Source organism: Spea bombifrons, chromosome 13 (assembly GCF_027358695.1).
Source record: "Spea bombifrons isolate aSpeBom1 chromosome 13, aSpeBom1.2.pri, whole genome shotgun sequence".
Classification (NCBI taxonomy): Eukaryota; Metazoa; Chordata; class Amphibia; order Anura; family Pelobatidae; genus Spea; species Spea bombifrons.
This window is the reverse complement of record NC_071099.1, coordinates 5,876,830-5,900,083: the sequence shown is the minus strand read 5'-3', so window position 1 is coordinate 5,900,083 and position 23,254 is coordinate 5,876,830.

The following is a 23,254-nucleotide window of genomic DNA, read 5'->3' as shown; positions in this document are numbered from 1 at the left end:
TAAACTGAACTTCCAATTTAACGTGTCAATAAAATTCTGTTAACATTTAGTATAGTTCATGCTGTTTATTTAAAAATATTATTATTTCCCACAAATAACGTATGATATTTAGCAATTATCAGTTAATGTTCTAAGATAACGGGTCAGTTTAATTTGATCAAGGGCAATATCAACGTACTGAGAGCAACAGCTACATTTGGAACGTTGGAACCAATGGAATGTTCTATCAGGTCTATCACCATAGCAACCATAGGAATGGTCTAAGCAGAAGAACCAGGTCAATGGTTGCCATGGTGATAAGATCAACATTGAAACTTTGCACCAAAAAGGAATCATTTTGTTTTCCGTGTATTCTGCGCGACTTTTCAAGCCAGAAATGAAACAGAACCGAAATATCCATTTATGAAATATTACTTTTTACCTTTTGGTTTTTTTTTTTATTAAACAAAAATCCATTTCTGTAAGATTAAGCCAGGCTTTAAGGGACTTGTCTCATTTGTGGTTGGAAGTGAAATGATTTAGACCCCGCCCACTTGATGCAGGCACGCCCACTGTTGCATCATCAGCCTCTGTGATGTCATCATAGGAGGTTATATAAAGCAGGTGAAACTCAGACACTTCTCATTGCTCAGCAGAGCAGGCGAGTGAGAAGATGTTAGATACTCTTCTGATAATCGTGGGGTGCCTCTGCACCTTCATGATGCTTTCATTACTTGTTGGATTAGGAAAACGTAGTGGAGGACGAAAGGCAAATGAAGCCGACCTCTACCTAGAGATTATGTTCGCAATCGAACGCACAAACCACACCATGTTCCAGATACAGACCATAACGGGTCAGTTTAATTTGATCAACGTACTGAGAGCAACTGCTACGTTTGGAACGTTGGAACCAATGGAATGTTCTATCAGTTCTATCACCATAGCAACCATAGGAATGGTCTAAGCAGCAGAACCAAGTCAATGGTTGCCACGGTGATAAGATCAACATTGAAACTTTGCACCAAAAAGGAATCATTTTGTTTTCTGTGTATTCTGCGCTACTTTGGAAGCTAGAAATGAAACAGAACCGAAATATCCATTTATGAAATCTTACTTTTTACCTTTTGGAGGTTTTTTTTTAAACAAAAATCCATTTCAGCAAGATTAAGCCGGGCTTTAAGTGACTTACTTAAAATTGAAATTGATGTTTTAGCTAACTGAAGACTATTTAAAATTATGAAGCGTGGCAGTTAACGCCGTGATGACTCCATTAAAAACTATTTCAGCCAATCAAACATTTTCAGGGGGAGTCTTGTTTTTTTCGAGAGGCTCCAACCGTTCCTTGGCCTCCCCTTATAGACTTTTTACGTAAAAAGCGTGTGTGTGTGTAACAGAACATATACACGTCACAAATTGCATGCATTCTTTTTTCCTTTTGCTACATCATACAGCATAATATACAGAATTATGCTTTCATTATTTTGCTACATTGTAGCGGTTAACAGGTGACTCTGTGAAGCCACAATGTTGAACAAATATGATACAAAGGGTCTCAAAGCAACGCATAGCGCATTTTGCTCTTTTAAATCTAATATTATAGAATCATGGAACTGCCGACAGATCGGCCCCATTCGGCCCCCGTCTACTCGCCCGTTTCTCCTGCTGTAAAGACTCAAACCTTAATCAGTCGTTGGTCTTGTCTTAGATTCAGGAGCCGTATGTCTATCCCATGCATGTTTAATACCCTCACCTTAATAACATCACTCATCCTAGGATAACTTTTCACTTCCAGCATTATAGATATTACCTATTGCTACTTAGACTCAGGTATTGTCTTCTCCCATGTGCTCCTTTTTGTATTTACATAAAACATTTTCCCCAGTATGTCCCAATATCTAACAAATCAAATTAAAAAAAGAAAGGAACAGAAACAAAATTTTCTTAAAAGGCCTTTATAAATGTATCCCATACATGTGTTTGTACATACATGTAGATTGAACCTGAGGTCTATGTAGGTGACTGTACACAACATATGCCAGGGTCGGCACGCTTAGATGGTGGAATTAAATGCCATAGTAATATGAGGAAAAACTCAAATGGAGAAAATATATTTTATATTTATTTGAGGGACTTTGAGAGGTGAGATTGCACCTGTGACATGATCTTGACATGTTGGTAGTTACGCTGACAAGCTGCTCTACCACGTATGTATGGATATGTGGTTGGCCCTCCTGAGCCTGCTTTGCCAACGACTTGTCTCATTTGTGGTTGGAACTGAAATGATTTAGGCCCCGCCCACTTGATTCAGCCACGCCTATTGTTGCATCATCTGCCTGTTTGTCTCGCTGGCTACACCATGGAGTCCAAGACCATCCTACACTGACCTCCACCAGAGGATTTTCATGTTATCTGTAAACTGAACTTCCAATTTAACGTGTCAATAAAATTCTGTTAACATTTAGTATAGTTCATGCTGTTTATTTAAAAATATTATTATTTCCCACAAATAACGTATGATATTTAGCAATTATCAGTTAATGTTCTAAGATAACGGGTCAGTTTAATTTGATCAAGGGCAATATCAACGTACTGAGAGCAACAGCTACATTTGGAACGTTGGAACCAATGGAATGTTCTATCAGGTCTATCACCATAGCAACCATAGGAATGATCTAAGCAGAAGAACCAGGTCAATGGTTGCCATGGTGATAAGATCAACATTGAAACTTTGCACCAAAAAGGAATCATTTTGTTTTCCGTGTATTCTGCGTGACTTTTCAAGCCAGAAATGAAACAGAACCGAAATATCCATTTATGAAATATTACTTTTTACCTTTTGTTTTTTTTTTTTATTAAACAAAAATCCATTTCTGTAAGATTAAGCCAGGCTTTAAGGGACTTGTCTCATTTGTGGTTGGAAGTGAAATGATTTAGACCCCGCCCACTTGATGCAGGCACGCCCACTATTGCATCATCAGCCTCTGTGATGTCATCATAGGAGGTTATATAAAGCAGGTGAAACTCAGACACTTCTCATTGCTCAGCAGAGCAGGCGAGTGAGAAGATGTTAGATACTCTTCTGATAATCGTGGGGTGCCTCTGCACCTTCATGATGCTTTTATTACTTGTTGGATTAGGAAAACGTAGTGGAGGACGAAAGGCAAATGAAGCCGACCTCTACCTAGAGATTATGTTCGCAATCGAACGCACAAACCACACCATGTTCCAGATACAGACCATAACGGGTCAGTTTAATTTGATCAACGTACTGAGAGCAACTGCTACGTTTGGAACGTTGGAACCAATGGAATGTTCTATCAGTTCTATCACCATAGCAACCATAGGAATGGTCTAAGCAGCAGAACCAAGTCAATGGTTGCCACGGTGATAAGATCAACATTGAAACTTTGCACCAAAAAGGAATCATTTTGTTTTCTGTGTATTCTGCGCGACTTTGGAAGCTAGAAATGAAACAGAACCGAAATATCCATTTATGAAATCTTACTTTTTACCTTTTCGAGGTTTTTTTTTTAAACAAAAATCCATTTCAGCAAGATTAAGCCGGGCTTTAAGTGACTTACTTAAAATTGAAATTGATGTTTTAGCTAACTGAAGACTATTTAAAATTATGAAGCGTGGCAGTTAACGCCGTGATGACTCCATTAAAAACTATTTCAGACAATCAAACATTTTCAGGGGGAGTCTTGTTTTTTTCGAGAGGCTCCAACCGTTCCTTGGCCTCCCCTTATAGACTTTTTACGTAAAAAGTGTGTGTGTGTGTGTAACAGAACATATACATGTCACAAATTGCATGCATTCTTTTTTCCTTTTGCTACATCATACAGCATAATATACAGAATTATGCTTTCATTATTTTGCTACATTGTAGCGGTTAACAGGTGACTCTGTGAAGCCACAATGTTGAACAAATATGATACAAAGGGTCTCAAAGCAACGCATAGCGCATTTTGCTCTTTTAAATCTAATATTATAGAATCATGGAACCTGCCGACAGATCGGCCCCATACGGCCCCCGTCTACTCGCCCGTTTCTCCTGCTGTAAAGACTCAAACCTTAATCAGTCGTTGGTCTTGTCTTAGATTCAGGAGCCGTATGTCTATCCCATGCATGTTTAATACCCTCACCTTAATAACATCACTCATCCTAGGATAACTTTTCACTTCCAGCATTATAGATATTACCTATTGCTACTTAGACTCAGGTATTGTCTTCTCCCATGTGCTCCTTTTTGTATTTACATAAAACATTTTCCCCAGTATGCCCCAATATCAAACAAATCAAGTTAAAAAAAGAAAGGAACAGAAACAAAATTTTCTTAAAAGGCCTTTATAAATGTATCCCATACATGTGTTTGTACATACATGTAGATTGAACATGAGGTCTATGTAGGTGACTGTACACAACATATGCCAGGGTCGGCACGCTTAGATGGTGGAATTAAATGCCATAGTAATATGAGGAAAAACTCAAATGGAGAAAATATATTTTATATTTATTTGAGGGACTTTGAGAGGTGAGATTGCACCTGTGACATGATCTTGACATGTTGGTAGTTACGCTGACAAGCTGCTCTACCACGTATGTATGGATATGTGGTTGGCCCTCCTGAGCCTGCTTTGCCAACGACTTGTCTCATTTGTGGTTGGAACTGAAATGATTTAGGCCCCGCCCACTTGATTCAGCCACGCCTATTGTTGCATCATCTGCCTGTTTGTCTCGCTGGCTACACCATGGAGTCCAAGACCATCCTACACTGACTCCACCAGAGGATTTTCATGTTATCTGTAAATTGAACTTCCAATTTAACGTGTCAATAAAATTCTGTTAACATTTAGTATAGTTCATGCTGTTTATTTAAAAATATTATTATTTCCCACAAATAACGTATGATATTTAGCAATTATCAGTTAATGTTCTAAGATAACGGGTCAGTTTAATTTGATCAAGGGCAATATCAACGTACTGAGAGCAACAGCTACATTTGGAACGTTGGAACCAATGGAATGTTCTATCAGGTCTATCACCATAGCAACCATAGGAATGGTCTAAGCAGAAGAACCAGGTCAATGGTTGCCATGGTGATAAGATCAACATTGAAACTTTGCACCAAAAAGGAATCATTTTGTTTTCCGTGTATTCTGCGTGACTTTTCAAGCCAGAAATGAAACAGAACCGAAATATCCATTTATGAAATATTACTTTTTACCTTTTGGTTTTTTTTTTTATTAAACAAAAATCCATTTCTGTAAGATTAAGCCAGGCTTTAAGGGACTTGTCTCATTTGTGGTTGGAAGTGAAATGATTTAGACCCCGCCCACTTGATGCAGGCACGCCCACTATTGCATCATCAGCCTCTGTGATGTCATCATAGGAGGTTATATAAAGCAGGTGAAACTCAGACACTTCTCATTGCTCAGCAGAGCAGGCGAGTGAGAAGATGTTAGATACTCTTCTGATAATCGTGGGGTGCCTCTGCACCTTCATGATGCTTTTATTACTTGTTGGATTAGGAAAACGTAGTGGAGGACGAAAGGCAAATGAAGCCGACCTCTACCTAGAGATTATGTTCGCAATCGAACGCACAAACCACACCATGTTCCAGATACAGACCATAACGGGTCAGTTTAATTTGATCAACGTACTGAGAGCAACTGCTACGTTTGGAACGTTGGAACCAATGGAATGTTCTATCAGTTCTATCACCATAGCAACCATAGGAATGGTCTAAGCAGCAGAACCAAGTCAATGGTTGCCACGGTGATAAGATCAACATTGAAACTTTGCACCAAAAAGGAATCATTTTGTTTTCTGTGTATTCTGCGCGACTTTGGAAGCTAGAAATGAAACAGAACCGAAATATCCATTTATGAAATCTTACTTTTTACCTTTTGGAGGTTTTTTTTTTAAACAAAAATCCATTTCAGCAAGATTAAGCCGGGCTTTAAGTGACTTACTTAAAATTGAAATTGATGTTTTAGCTAACTGAAGACTATTTAAAATTATGAAGCGTGGCAGTTAACGCCGTGATGACTCCATTAAAAACTATTTCAGACAATCAAACATTTTCAGGGGGAGTCTTGTTTTTTTCGAGAGGCTCCAACCGTTCCTTGGCCTCCCCTTATAGACTTTTTACGTAAAAAGTGTGTGTGTGTGTGTAACAGAACATATACACGTCACAAATTGCATGCATTCTTTTTTCCTTTTGCTACATCATACAGCATAATATACAGAATTATGCTTTCATTATTTTGCTACATTGTAGCGGTTAACAGGTGACTCTGTGAAGCCACAATGTTGAACAAATATGATACAAAGGGTCTCAAAGCAACGCATAGCGCATTTTGCTCTTTTAAATCTAATATTATAGAATCATGGAACCTGCCGACAGATCGGCCCCATACGGCCCCCGTCTACTCGCCCGTTTCTCCTGCTGTAAAGACTCAAACCTTAATCAGTCGTTGATCTTGTCTTAGATTCAGGAGCCGTATGTCTATCCCATGCATGTTTAATACCCTCACCTTAATAACATCACTCATCCTAGGATAACTTTTCACTTCCAGCATTATAGATATTACCTATTGCTACTTAGACTCAGGTATTGTCTTCTCCCATGTGCTCCTTTTTGTATTTACATAAAACATTTTCCCCAGTATGCCCCAATATCAAACAAATCAAGTTAAAAAAAGAAAGGAACAGAAACAAAATTTTCTTAAAAGGCCTTTATAAATGTATCCCATACATGTGTTTGTACATACATGTAGATTGAACATGAGGTCTATGTAGGTGACTGTACACAACATATGCCAGGGTCGGCACGCTTAGATGGTGGAATTAAATGCCATAGTAATATGAGGAAAAACTCAAATGGAGAAAATATATTTTATATTTATTTGAGGGACTTTGAGAGGTGAGATTGCACCTGTGACATGATCTTGACATGTTGGTAGTTACGCTGACAAGCTGCTCTACCACGTATGTATGGATATGTGGTTGGCCCTCCTGAGCCTGCTTTGCCAACGACTTGTCTCATTTGTGGTTGGAACTGAAATGATTTAGGCCCCGCCCACTTGATTCAGCCACGCCTATTGTTGCATCATCTGCCTGTTTGTCTCGCTGGCTACACCATGGAGTCCAAGACCATCCTACACTGACCTCCACCAGAGGATTTTCATGTTATCTGTAAACTGAACTTCCAATTTAACGTGTCAATAAAATTCTGTTAACATTTAGTATAGTTCATGCTGTTTATTTAAAAATATTATTATTTCCCACAAATAACGTATGATATTTAGCAATTATCAGTTAATGTTCTAAGATAACGGGTCAGTTTAATTTGATCAAGGGCAATATCAACGTACTGAGAGCAACAGCTACATTTGGAACGTTGGAACCAATGGAATGTTCTATCAGGTCTATCACCATAGCAACCATAGGAATGGTCTAAGCAGAAGAACCAGGTCAATGGTTGCCATGGTGATAAGATCAACATTGAAACTTTGCACCAAAAAGGAATCATTTTGTTTTCCGTGTATTCTGCGTGACTTTTCAAGCCAGAAATGAAACAGAACCGAAATATCCATTTATGAAATATTACTTTTTACCTTTTGTTTTTTTTTTTATTAAACAAAAATCCATTTCTGTAAGATTAAGCCAGGCTTTAAGGGACTTGTCTCATTTGTGGTTGGAAGTGAAATGATTTAGACCCCGCCCACTTGATGCAGGCACGCCCACTATTGCATCATCAGCCTCTGTGATGTCATCATAGGAGGTTATATAAAGCAGGTGAAACTCAGACACTTCTCATTGCTCAGCAGAGCAGGCGAGTGAGAAGATGTTAGATACTCTTCTGATAATCGTGGGGTGCCTCTGCACCTTCATGATGCTTTTATTACTTGTTGGATTAGGAAAACGTAGTGGAGGACGAAAGGCAAATGAAGCCGACCTCTACCTAGAGATTATGTTCGCAATCGAACGCACAAACCACACCATGTTCCAGATACAGACCATAACGGGTCAGTTTAATTTGATCAACGTACTGAGAGCAACTGCTACGTTTGGAACGTTGGAACCAATGGAATGTTCTATCAGTTCTATCACCATAGCAACCATAGGAATGGTCTAAGCAGCAGAACCAAGTCAATGGTTGCCACGGTGATAAGATCAACATTGAAACTTTGCACCAAAAAGGAATCATTTTGTTTTCTGTGTATTCTGCGCGACTTTGGAAGCTAGAAATGAAACAGAACCGAAATATCCATTTATGAAATCTTACTTTTTACCATTTGGAGTTTTTTTTTAAACAAAAATCCATTTCAGCAAGATTAAGCCGGGCTTTAAGTGACTTACTTAAAATTGAAATTGATGTTTTAGCTAACTGAAGACTATTTAAAATTATGAAGCGTGGCAGTTAACGCCGTGATGACTCCATTAAAAACTATTTCAGCCAATCAAACATTTTCAGGGGGAGTCTTGTTTTTTTCGAGAGGCTCCAACCGTTCCTTGGCCTCCCCTTATAGACTTTTTACATAAAAAGTGTGTGTGTGTGTAACAGAACATATACATGTCACAAATTGCATGCATTCTTTTTTCCTTTTGCTACATCATACAGCATAATATACAGAATTATGCTTTCATTATTTTGCTACATTGTAGCGGTTAACAGGTGACTCTGTGAAGCCACAATGTTGAACAAATATGATACAAAGGGTCTCAAAGCAACGCATAGCGCATTTTGCTCTTTTAAATCTAATATTATAGAATCATGGAACCTGCCGACAGATCGGCCCCATACGGCCCCCGTCTACTCGCCCGTTTCTCCTGCTGTAAAGACTCAAACCTTAATCAGTCGTTGGTCTTGTCTTAGATTCAGGAGCCGTATGTCTATCCCATGCATGTTTAATACCCTCACCTTAATAACATCACTCATCCTAGGATAACTTTTCACTTCCAGCATTATAGATATTACCTATTGCTACTTAGACTCAGGTATTGTCTTCTCCCATGTGCTCCTTTTTGTATTTACATAAAACATTTTCCCCAGTATGTCCCAATATCTAACAAATCAAGTTAAAAAAAGAAAGGAACAGAAACAAAATTTTCTTAAAAGGCCTTTATAAATGTATCCCATACATGTGTTTGTACATACATGTAGATTGAACCTGAGGTCTATGTAGGTGACTGTACACAACATATGCCAGGGTCGGCACGCTTAGATGGTGGAATTAAATGCCATAGTAATATGAGGAAAAACTCAAATGGAGAAAATATATTTTATATTTATTTGAGGGACTTTGAGAGGTGAGATTGCACCTGTGACATGATCTTGACATGTTGGTAGTTACGCTGACAAGCTGCTCTACCACGTATGTATGGATATGTGGTTGGCCCTCCTGAGCCTACTTTGCCAACGACTTGTCTCATTTGTGGTTGGAACTGAAATGATTTAGGCCCCGCCCACTTGATTCAGCCACGCCTATTGTTGCATCATCTGCCTGTTTGTCTCGCTGGCTACACCATGGAGTCCAAGACCATCCTACACTGACCTCCACCAGAGGATTTTCATGTTATCTGTAAATTGAACTTCCAATTTAACGTGTCAATAAAATTCTGTTAACATTTAGTATAGTTCATGCTGTTTATTTAAAAATATTATTATTTCCCACAAATAACGTATGATATTTAGCAATTATCAGTTAATGTTCTAAGATAACGGGTCAGTTTAATTTGATCAAGGGCAATATCAACGTACTGAGAGCAACAGCTACATTTGGAACGTTGGAACCAATGGAATGTTCTATCAGGTCTATCACCATATCAACCATAGGAATGGTCTAAGCAGAAGAACCAGGTCAATGGTTGCCATGGTGATAAGATCAACATTGAAACTTTGCACCAAAAAGGAATCATTTTGTTTTCCGTGTATTCTGCGCGACTTTTCAAGCCAGAAATGAAACAGAACCGAAATATCCATTTATGAAATATTACTTTTTACCTTTTGGTTTTTTTTTTTATTAAACAAAAATCCATTTCTGTAAGATTAAGCCAGGCTTTAAGGGACTTGTCTCATTTGTGGTTGGAAGTGAAATGATTTAGACCCCGCCCACTTGATGCAGGCACGCCCACTATTGCATCATCAGCCTCTGTGATGTCATCATAGGAGGTTATATAAAGCAGGTGAAACTCAGACACTTCTCATTGCTCAGCAGAGCAGGCGAGTGAGAAGATGTTAGATACTCTTCTGATAATCGTGGGGTGCCTCTGCACCTTCATGATGCTTTTATTACTTGTTGGATTAGGAAAACGTAGTGGAGGACGAAAGGCAAATGAAGCCGACCTCTACCTAGAGATTATGTTCGCAATCGAACGCACAAACCACACCATGTTCCAGATACAGACCATAACGGGTCAGTTTAATTTGATCAACGTACTGAGAGCAACTGCTACGTTTGGAACGTTGGAACCAATGGAATGTTCTATCAGTTCTATCACCATAGCAACCATAGGAATGGTCTAAGCAGCAGAACCAAGTCAATGGTTGCCACGGTGATAAGATCAACATTGAAACTTTGCACCAAAAAGGAATCATTTTGTTTTCTGTGTATTCTGCGCTACTTTGGAAGCTAGAAATGAAACAGAACCGAAATATCCATTTATGAAATCTTACTTTTTACCTTTTGGAGGTTTTTTTTTAAACAAAAATCCATTTCAGCAAGATTAAGCCGGGCTTTAAGTGACTTACTTAAAATTGAAATTGATGTTTTAGCTAACTGAAGACTATTTAAAATTATGAAGCGTGGCAGTTAACGCCGTGATGACTCCATTAAAAACTATTTCAGCCAATCAAACATTTTCAGGGGGAGTCTTGTTTTTTTCGAGAGGCTCCAACCGTTCCTTGGCCTCCCCTTATAGACTTTTTACGTAAAAAGCGTGTGTGTGTGTAACAGAACATATACACGTCACAAATTGCATGCATTCTTTTTTCCTTTTGCTACATCATAAAGCATTATATACAGAATTATGCTTTCATTATTTTGCTACATTGTAGCGGTTAACAGGTGACTCTGTGAAGCCACAATGTTGAACAAATATGATACAAAGGGTCTCAAAGCAACGCATAGCGCATTTTGCTCTTTTAAATCTAATATTATAGAATCATGGAACTGCCGACAGATCGGCCCCATTCGGCCCCCGTCTACTCGCCCGTTTCTCCTGCTGTAAAGACTCAAACCTTAATCAGTCGTTGGTCTTGTCTTAGATTCAGGAGCCGTATGTCTATCCCATGCATGTTTAATACCCTCACCTTAATAACATCACTCATCCTAGGATAACTTTTCACTTCCAGCATTATAGATATTACCTATTGCTACTTAGACTCAGGTATTGTCTTCTCCCATGTGCTCCTTTTTGTATTTACATAAAACATTTTCCCCAGTATGTCCCAATATCTAACAAATCAAATTAAAAAAAGAAAGGAACAGAAACAAAATTTTCTTAAAAGGCCTTTATAAATGTATCCCATACATGTGTTTGTACATACATGTAGATTGAACCTGAGGTCTATGTAGGTGACTGTACACAACATATGCCAGGGTCGGCACGCTTAGATGGTGGAATTAAATGCCATAGTAATATGAGGAAAAACTCAAATGGAGAAAATATATTTTATATTTATTTGAGGGACTTTGAGAGGTGAGATTGCACCTGTGACATGATCTTGACATGTTGGTAGTTACGCTGACAAGCTGCTCTACCACGTATGTATGGATATGTGGTTGGCCCTCCTGAGCCTGCTTTGCCAACGACTTGTCTCATTTGTGGTTGGAACTGAAATGATTTAGGCCCCGCCCACTTGATTCAGCCACGCCTATTGTTGCATCATCTGCCTGTTTGTCTCGCTGGCTACACCATGGAGTCCAAGACCATCCTACACTGACCTCCACCAGAGGATTTTCATGTTATCTGTAAACTGAACTTCCAATTTAACGTGTCAATAAAATTCTGTTAACATTTAGTATAGTTCATGCTGTTTATTTAAAAATATTATTATTTCCCACAAATAACGTATGATATTTAGCAATTATCAGTTAATGTTCTAAGATAACGGGTCAGTTTAATTTGATCAAGGGCAATATCAACGTACTGAGAGCAACAGCTACATTTGGAACGTTGGAACCAATGGAATGTTCTATCAGGTCTATCACCATAGCAACCATAGGAATGATCTAAGCAGAAGAACCAGGTCAATGGTTGCCATGGTGATAAGATCAACATTGAAACTTTGCACCAAAAAGGAATCATTTTGTTTTCCGTGTATTCTGCGTGACTTTTCAAGCCAGAAATGAAACAGAACCGAAATATCCATTTATGAAATATTACTTTTTACCTTTTGTTTTTTTTTTTATTAAACAAAAATCCATTTCTGTAAGATTAAGCCAGGCTTTAAGGGACTTGTCTCATTTGTGGTTGGAAGTGAAATGATTTAGACCCCGCCCACTTGATGCAGGCACGCCCACTATTGCATCATCAGCCTCTGTGATGTCATCATAGGAGGTTATATAAAGCAGGTGAAACTCAGACACTTCTCATTGCTCAGCAGAGCAGGCGAGTGAGAAGATGTTAGATACTCTTCTGATAATCGTGGGGTGCCTCTGCACCTTCATGATGCTTTTATTACTTGTTGGATTAGGAAAACGTAGTGGAGGACGAAAGGCAAATGAAGCCGACCTCTACCTAGAGATTATGTTCGCAATCGAACGCACAAACCACACCATGTTCCAGATACAGACCATAACGGGTCAGTTTAATTTGATCAACGTACTGAGAGCAACTGCTACGTTTGGAACGTTGGAACCAATGGAATGTTCTATCAGTTCTATCACCATAGCAACCATAGGAATGGTCTAAGCAGCAGAACCAAGTCAATGGTTGCCACGGTGATAAGATCAACATTGAAACTTTGCACCAAAAAGGAATCATTTTGTTTTCTGTGTATTCTGCGCTACTTTGGAAGCTAGAAATGAAACAGAACCGAAATATCCATTTATGAAATCTTACTTTTTACCTTTTGGAGGTTTTTTTTTAAACAAAAATCCATTTCAGCAAGATTAAGCCGGGCTTTAAGTGACTTACTTAAAATTGAAATTGATGTTTTAGCTAACTGAAGACTATTTAAAATTATGAAGCGTGGCAGTTAACGCCGTGATGACTCCATTAAAAACTATTTCAGACAATCAAACATTTTCAGGGGGAGTCTTGTTTTTTTCGAGAGGCTCCAACCGTTCCTTGGCCTCCCCTTATAGACTTTTTACGTAAAAAGTGTGTGTGTGTGTGTAACAGAACATATACACGTCACAAATTGCATGCATTCTTTTTTCCTTTTGCTACATCATACAGCATAATATACAGAATTATGCTTTCATTATTTTGCTACATTGTAGCGGTTAACAGGTGACTCTGTGAAGCCACAATGTTGAACAAATATGATACAAAGGGTCTCAAAGCAACGCATAGCGCATTTTGCTCTTTTAAATCTAATATTATAGAATCATGGAACCTGCCGACAGATCGGCCCCATACGGCCCCCGTCTACTCGCCCGTTTCTCCTGCTGTAAAGACTCAAACCTTAATCAGTCGTTGGTCTTGTCTTAGATTCAGGAGCCGTATGTCTATCCCATGCATGTTTAATACCCTCACCTTAATAACATCACTCATCCTAGGATAACTTTTCACTTCCAGCATTATAGATATTACCTATTGCTACTTAGACTCAGGTATTGTCTTCTCCCATGTGCTCCTTTTTGTATTTACATAAAACATTTTCCCCAGTATGCCCCAATATCAAACAAATCAAGTTAAAAAAAGAAAGGAACAGAAACAAAATTTTCTTAAAAGGCCTTTATAAATGTATCCCATACATGTGTTTGTACATACATGTAGATTGAACATGAGGTCTATGTAGGTGACTGTACACAACATATGCCAGGGTCGGCACGCTTAGATGGTGGAATTAAATGCCATAGTAATATGAGGAAAAACTCAAATGGAGAAAATATATTTTATATTTATTTGAGGGACTTTGAGAGGTGAGATTGCACCTGTGACATGATCTTGACATGTTGGTAGTTACGCTGACAAGCTGCTCTACCACGTATGTATGGATATGTGGTTGGCCCTCCTGAGCCTGCTTTGCCAACGACTTGTCTCATTTGTGGTTGGAACTGAAATGATTTAGGCCCCGCCCACTTGATTCAGCCACGCCTATTGTTGCATCATCTGCCTGTTTGTCTCGCTGGCTACACCATGGAGTCCAAGACCATCCTACACTGACTCCACCAGAGGATTTTCATGTTATCTGTAAATTGAACTTCCAATTTAACGTGTCAATAAAATTCTGTTAACATTTAGTATAGTTCATGCTGTTTATTTAAAAATATTATTATTTCCCACAAATAACGTATGATATTTAGCAATTATCAGTTAATGTTCTAAGATAACGGGTCAGTTTAATTTGATCAAGGGCAATATCAACGTACTGAGAGCAACAGCTACATTTGGAACGTTGGAACCAATGGAATGTTCTATCAGGTCTATCACCATAGCAACCATAGGAATGGTCTAAGCAGAAGAACCAGGTCAATGGTTGCCATGGTGATAAGATCAACATTGAAACTTTGCACCAAAAAGGAATCATTTTGTTTTCCGTGTATTCTGCGTGACTTTTCAAGCCAGAAATGAAACAGAACCGAAATATCCATTTATGAAATATTACTTTTTACCTTTTGTTTTTTTTTTTTATTAAACAAAAATCCATTTCTGTAAGATTAAGCCAGGCTTTAAGGGACTTGTCTCATTTGTGGTTGGAAGTGAAATGATTTAGACCCCGCCCACTTGATGCAGGCACGCCCACTATTGCATCATCAGCCTCTGTGATGTCATCATAGGAGGTTATATAAAGCAGGTGAAACTCAGACACTTCTCATTGCTCAGCAGAGCAGGCGAGTGAGAAGATGTTAGATACTCTTCTGATAATCGTGGGGTGCCTCTGCACCTTCATGATGCTTTTATTACTTGTTGGATTAGGAAAACGTAGTGGAGGACGAAAGGCAAATGAAGCCGACCTCTACCTAGAGATTATGTTCGCAATCGAACGCACAAACCACACCATGTTCCAGATACAGACCATAACGGGTCAGTTTAATTTGATCAACGTACTGAGAGCAACTGCTACGTTTGGAACGTTGGAACCAATGGAATGTTCTATCAGTTCTATCACCATAGCAACCATAGGAATGGTCTAAGCAGAAGAACCAAGTCAATGGTTGCCACGGTGATAAGATCAACATTGAAACTTTGCACCAAAAAGGAATCATTTTGTTTTCTGTGTATTCTGCGCGACTTTGGAAGCTAGAAATGAAACAGAACCGAAATATCCATGTATGAAATCTTACTTTTTACCTTTTGGAGGTTTTTTTTAAAACAAAAATCCATTTCAGCAAGATTAAGCCGGGCTTTAAGTGACTTACTTAAAATTGAAATTGATGTTTTAGCTAACTGAAGACTATTTAAAATTATGAAGCGTGGCAGTTAACGCCGTGATGACTCCATTAAAAACTATTTCAGCCAATCAAACATTTTCAGGGGGAGTCTTGTTTTTTTCGAGAGGCTCCAACCGTTCCTTGGCCTCCCCTTATAGACTTTTTACGTAAAAAGTGTGTGTGTGTGTAACAGAACATATACACGTCACAAATTGCATGCATTCTTTTTTCCTTTTGCTACATCATACAGCATAATATACAGAATTATGCTTTCATTATTTTGCTACATTGTAGCGGTTAACAGGTGACTCTGTGAAGCCACAATGTTGAACAAATATGATACAAAGGGTCTCAAAGCAACGCATAGTGCATTTTGCTCTTTTAAATCTAATATTATAGAATCATGGAACCTGCCGACAGATCGGCCCCATTCGGCCCCCGTCTACTCGCCCGTTTCTCCTGCTGTAAAGACTCAAACCTTAATCAGTCGTTGGTCTTGTCTTAGATTCAGGAGCCGTATGTCTATCCCATGCATGTTTAATACCCTCACCTTAATAACATCACTCATCCTAGGATAACTTTTCACTTCCAGCATTATAGATATTACCTATTGCTACTTAGACTCAGGTATTGTCTTCTCCCATGTGCTCCTTTTTGTATTTACATAAAACATTTTCCCCAGTATGTCCCAATATCTAACAAATCAAGTTAAAAAAAGAAAGGAACAGAAACAAAATTTTCTTAAAAGGCCTTTATAAATGTATCCCATACATGTGTTTGTACATACATGTAGATTGAACCTGAGGTCTATGTAGGTGACTGTACACAACATATGCCAGGGTCGGCACGCTTAGATGGTGGAATTAAATGCCATAGTAATATGAGGAAAAACTCAAATGGAGAAAATATATTTTATATTTATTTGAGGGACTTTGAGAGGTGAGATTGCACCTGTGACATGATCTTGACATGTTGGTAGTTACGCTGACAAGCTGCTCTACCACGTATGTATGGATATGTGGTTGGCCCTCCTGAGCCTGCTTTGCCAACGACTTGTCTCATTTGTGGTTGGAACTGAAATGATTTAGGCCCCACCCACTTGATTCAGCCACGCCTATTGTTGCATCATCTGCCTGTTTGTCTCGCTGGCTACACCATGGAGTCCAAGACCATCCTACACTGACCTCCACCAGAGGATTTTCATGTTATCTGTAAACTGAACTTCCAATTTAACGTGTCAATAAAATTCTGTTAACATTTAGTATAGTTCATGCTGTTTATTTAAAAATATTATTATTTCCCACAAATAACGTATGATATTTAGCAATTATCAGTTAATGTTCTAAGATAACGGGTCAGTTTAATTTGATCAAGGGCAATATCAACGTACTGAGAGCAACAGCTACATTTGGAACGTTGGAACCAATGGAATGTTCTATCAGGTCTATCACCATAGCAACCATAGGAATGGTCTAAGCAGAAGAACCAGGTCAATGGTTGCCATGGTGATAAGATCAACATTGAAACTTTGCACCAAAAAGGAATCATTTTGTTTTCCGTGTATTCTGCGTGAGTTTTCAAGCCAGAAATGAAACAGAACCGAAATATCCATTTATGAAATATTACTTTTTACCTTTTGGTTTTTTTTTTATTAAACAAAAATCCATTTCTGTAAGATTAAGCCAGGCTTTAAGGGACTTGTCTCATTTGTGGTTGGAAGTGAAATGATTTAGACCCCGCCCACTTGATGCAGGCACGCCCACTATTGCATCATCAGCCTCTGTGATGTCATCATAGGAGGTTATATAAAGCAGGTGAAACTCAGACACTTCTCATTGCTCAGCAGAGCAGGCGAGTGAGAAGATGTTAGATACTCTTCTGATAATCGTGGGATGCCTCTGCACCTTCATGATGCTTTTATTACTTGTTGGATTAGGAAAACGTAGTGGAGGACGAAAGGCAAATGAAGCCGACCTCTACCTAGAGATTATGTTCGCAATCGAACGCACAAACCACACCATGTTCCAGATACAGACCATAACGGGTCAGTTTAATTTGATCAACGTACTGAGAGCAACTGCTACGTTTGGAACGTTGGAACCAATGGAATGTTCTATCAGTTCTATCACCATAGCAACCATAGGAATGGTCTATGCAGCAGAACCAAGTCAATGGTTGCCACGGTGATAAGATCAACATTGAAACTTTGCACCAAAAAGGAATCATTTTGTTTTCTGTGTATTCTGCGCGACTTTGGAAGCTAGAAATGAAACAGAACCGAAATATCCATTTATGAAATCTTATTTTTTACCTTTTGGAGGTTTTTTTTTTAAACAAAAATCCATTTCAGCAAGATTAAGCCGGGCTTTAAGTGACTTACTTAAAATTGAAATTGATGTTTTAGCTAACTGAAGACTATTTAAAATTATGAAGCGTGGCAGTTAACGCCGTGATGACTCCATTAAAAACTATTTCAGACAATCAAACATTTTCAGGGGGAGTCTTGTTTTTTTCGAGAGGCTCCAACCGTTCCTTGGCCTCCCCTTATAGACTTTTTACGTAAAAAGTGTGTGTGTGTGTGTAACAGAACATATACATGTCACAAATTGCATGCATTCTTTTTTCCTTTTGCTACATCATACAGCATAATATACAGAATTATGCTTTCATTATTTTGCTACATTGTAGCGGTTAACAGGTGACTCTGTGAAGCCACAATGTTGAACAAATATGATACAAAGGGTCTCAAAGCAACGCATAGCGCATTTTGCTCTTTTAAATCTAATATTATAGAATCATGGAACCTGCCGACAGATCGGCCCCATACGGCCCCCGTCTACTCGCCCGTTTCTCCTGCTGTAAAGACTCAAACCTTAATCAGTCGTTGGTCTTGTCTTAGATTCAGGAGCCGTATGTCTATCCCATGCATGTTTAATACCCTCACCTTAATAACATCACTCATCCTAGGATAACTTTTCACTTCCAGCATTATAGATATTACCTATTGCTACTTAGACTCAGGTATTGTCTTCTCCCATGTGCTCCTTTTTGTATTTACATAAAACATTTTCCCCAGTATGCCCCAATATCAAACAAATCAAGTTAAAAAAAGAAAGGAACAGAAACAAAATTTTCTTAAAAGGCCTTTATAAATGTATCCCATACATGTGTTTGTACATACATGTAGATTGAACATGAGGTCTATGTAGGTGACTGTACACAACATATGCCAGGGTCGGCACGCTTAGATGGTGGAATTAAATGCCATAGTAATATGAGGAAAAACTCAAATGGAGAAAATATATTTTATATTTATTTGAGGGACTTTGAGAGGTGAGATTGCACCTGTGACATGATCTTGACATGTTGGTAGTTACGCTGACAAGCTGCTCTACCACGTATGTATGGATATGTGGTTGGCCCTCCTGAGCCTGCTTTGCCAACGACTTGTCTCATTTGTGGTTGGAACTGAAATGATTTAGGCCTCGCCCACTTGATTCAGCCACGCCTATTGTTGCATCATCTGCCTGTTTGTCTCGCTGGCTACACCATGGAGTCCAAGACCATCGTACACTGACTCCACCAGAGGATTTTCATGTTATCTGTAAACTGAACTTCCAATTTAACGTGTCAATAAAATTCTGTTAACATTTAGTATAGTTCATGCTGTTTATTTAAAAATATTATTATTTCCCACAAATAACGTATGATATTTAGCAATTATCAGTTAATGTTCTAAGATAACGGGTCAGTTTAATTTGATCAAGGGCAATATCAACGTACTGAGAGCAACAGCTACATTTGGAACGTTGGAACCAATGGAATGTTCTATCAGGTCTATCACCATAGCAACCATAGGAATGGTCTAAGCAGAAGAACCAGGTCAATGGTTGCCATGGTGATAAGATCAACATTGAAACTTTGCACCAAAAAGGAATCATTTTGTTTTCCGTGTATTCTGCGCGACTTTTCAAGCCAGAAATGAAACAGAACCGAAATATGCATTTATGAAATATTACTTTTTACTTTTTTTTTTTTTATTAAACAAAAATCCATTTCTGTAAGATTAAGCCAGGCTTTAAGGGACTTGTCTCATTTGTGGTTGGAACTGAAATGATTTAGACCCCGCCCACTCGATGCAGCCACGCCCACTATTGCATCATCAGCCTCTGTGATGTCATCATAGGAGGTTATATAAAGCAGGTGAAACTCAGACACTTCTCATTGCTCAGCAGAGCAGGCGATGGAGAAGATGTTAGATACTCTTCTGATAATCGTGGGGTGCCTCTGCACCTTCATGATGCTTTTATTACTTGTTGGATTAGGAAAACGTAGTGGAGGACGAAAGGCAAATGAAGCCGACCTCTACCTAGAGATTATGTTCACAATCGAACGCACAAACCACACCATGTTCCAGATACAGACCATAACGGGTCAGTTTAATTTGATCAACGTACTGAGAGCAACTGCTACATTTGGAACGTTGGAACCAATGGAATGTTCTATCAGTTCTATCACCATAGCAACCATAGGAATGGTCTAAGCAGAAGAACCAAGTCAATGGTTGCCACGGTGATAAGATCAACATTGAAACGTTGCACCAAAAAGGAATCATTTTGTTTTCTGTGTATTCTGCGCGACTTTGGAAGCTAGAAATGAAACAGAACCGAAATATCCATTTATGAAATCTTACTTTTTACCTTTTTGGAGGTTTTTTTTTAAACAAAAATCCATTTCAGCAAGATTAAGCCGGGCTTTAAGTGACTTACTTAAAATTGAAATTGATGTTTTAGCTAACTGAAGACTATTTAAAATTATGAAGCGTGGCAGTTAATGCCGTGATGACTCCATTAAAAACTATTTCAGCCAATCAAACATTTTCAATTAAAAAATAAATAAATAAATTAAGATAAAAATCTGGAACTGTTACTGGCTTAAACTGAGAAAGAAAGATGTTTGGCTCGGAGACGAGAATTACTCTTGTGGTTTTGTATCGGAATGAGCCACGTTTCTGCAAGATACTTAATTGCCTACTTGTAATATACTTCACTGCACTTTATGTTACTGTAATAGACACAGACAGTCATTTTTACTGGCTTGATACTTCACATCTAATCCAATAAATCTCTCACTTCCAATATCTGACGCGCGGGGAGAGCGGAATAGAGAAGCTGCTCTGCTGGGATATTTCTAAAGTAACAGAATTTTCAGCAAATCCCGAAACAATGTTTCTAGATATTATCCTTTCCTCCTTCCTTGGAATAACACCACCTGCTCCAAGAGTATGAGTTTTAGAAGGAAACATCTCATCTTCTCCAACAAAGCTTTTACAAAGAGCTCAGAGGCCACCATGGAGAAGCGAAATAGGTCCTGGAGCTCTTGTATAGTTCCGTATATTTCCCTAATATTTGGTCAAAGTTGAGTAGTTTTGAGATGTTTAGAACCTTTGCAGTTGGTGGTTGTCCATCTGACAACTTAGGAGAGCCCTAAAATTTGTCTGTTGTATGAGAACCATGGAGGCCCTAGGGGACCAAAATTCTGGGAGGCTGATCATTTGTATTTCATGTTGAGGATTTTAAGGGTTTATGGTAGGGAGTCGGAAATGTTAAAAAGAGGAGGGGAACGGAGAGGCTGAAGGGCACAACAAGACGCAAAGGAATTAGGGGTCCATTGAAGATGAGACCATCACTGACCAGTGTATAACAGAACGTATACATGTCACAAATTTCTTTTTTTCTTGTGCTACATCATACAGGGTAATATACAGAATTATGCCTTCATTATTGGTACTTCATTTCTTTATTGACTTTTTTAGACTGGTTGTTTTAGTGGACAAAAATATAAAATTCTAAGGATATAAGTAATTATTAAATGCAAATGACGCAGGACGATATATTTTGGGCTTGTGTGACTTTGTTAATGGCTTCACCATGAATGGTAGATTAATGATCTATTTGTTTATCGGGATGAGTTGGAATTAATATCAGAGTCATCTGTAATATGATGAACTACTTTAATTTTTCATTATACATTGTGAGACCGTCCAATAAATCATCTGCACTCTGCGTACAGCGATCACTGCCCGCGTCTGTGGAGGAGTCTCGGAATGGGATCTGTCACGGAAAGGTGTCACATGGTGGAGATGTCTCTCCGGGGTCTAATGTCCAGTTTTAGGGCAAGGCTCAGTAGTAAGACCAGCAGCCAGGAAGTATAGCTGCCAACAGTCCCAACTACTCCGATTGTGCCGTGTCATGGCAGATGTCCTAACTATAGAGGCCGCTTGCAGTTCTGCATGCGCAAACCCCAAATGGAGCTCTAAGTAAACATTGGGAGTTCCAGAGATGGAATGTTTTATGGAAATGTAGGTGTTTTAGCATTAAACACACTGAAACAGACTTCACAGGAAAGTCCTGATTTCTGGGCACTGTCCTGCTTTTGTCATGGACCTGTCAGGCAGATGTTGTGATCGCCACGGACCAGATCAGGGAGCCTTTACAATTAATTGAGGTTGTAGAACAGACCTCCATTGCTGCTGGTCTCCTCATGCCGTTCTGAAACCGAGTGAGGTGAGGATAAGGTGGCTGCTTCTCTGGAACTACCCACTTCTTCTTGCCCCTCTCCACCTCTTGCGAAGCCCCCCAACACAGATGTCCCACTTTGCACGCCTGTAATGTTAGGGGGTGTGAAAGTAGGGTATCTAGAACAGGTTCAGGTAATAAATCTCCTTTATCTCATGTTTTAGTAATAGATACAAAGTGAATTTTCCCAACGCTAATAACCTCAAGTGCCAGACTTCCAGAATTCTGGTGAATATTTTCATTATGATCAAAATGCCATTATTCTTATTAAAAATCATAATATATTACGCCTTCATCTTCCTTGAACCCAGCGTGTGCAACCTCTTTCATTATGGCCGCTCTGGCAGCGTCCTCCAGCGTTTCAAAATTATTCATTTTGTTTGAGACCGAAATAAAGAAAATTGGATTCTAATGGCTGGGGGGGGGCAATTGCCGATTTCCCTATTATTATTATATAAAAAAACAAAAAAGACTGACTTAATAACATATATTTATATGTATATATATATATACACATTATATATATATTCAAATGTTATATATATATATATATATATAAATAAGTGTATTCACATTGTAAAATATATATATATATATATATATATATATATATAAATATACTATAATATACTATAATATTACATTTCACGAGATATAATTACATATTATGTGTGTATATCTATATATACACACACACATTACCTCTAGAATTTACTATAAAAAAATTAGATTTGATTAGATTTGTTTGGTTGTGGCAAAAAGAGCATCTTTTAATCAATTTCCTCCCACAATTTCTCACAATGGCCGTCTGACCCAATCCACAGCAATCAGCAGCTTAACAATATGGGAGAGATAACCTAATGAGGAGGAATAATCGTGCAGATCCTGCTTCCATGGTACCCCTAATCTTCCCAGTATGCATCAGACCTCTTCCCGATCCGCCGTTTTTACGTATGTTTTTGCCTTTGTAGCTTGTTTTATTAGCGATCTGTAATTCAGGAAAGGTGACATGTTTAGACACCTGCCCTTAATGATAAAAATAACCGGGGAAAAAACATTTTTAAGGCTAATTCTAAGTTAATTGCTTATTAGTCTTGGTGGCTAGAAATGTAGCTGCAGGGGGTCTCGCCTGCTGTGGGATCT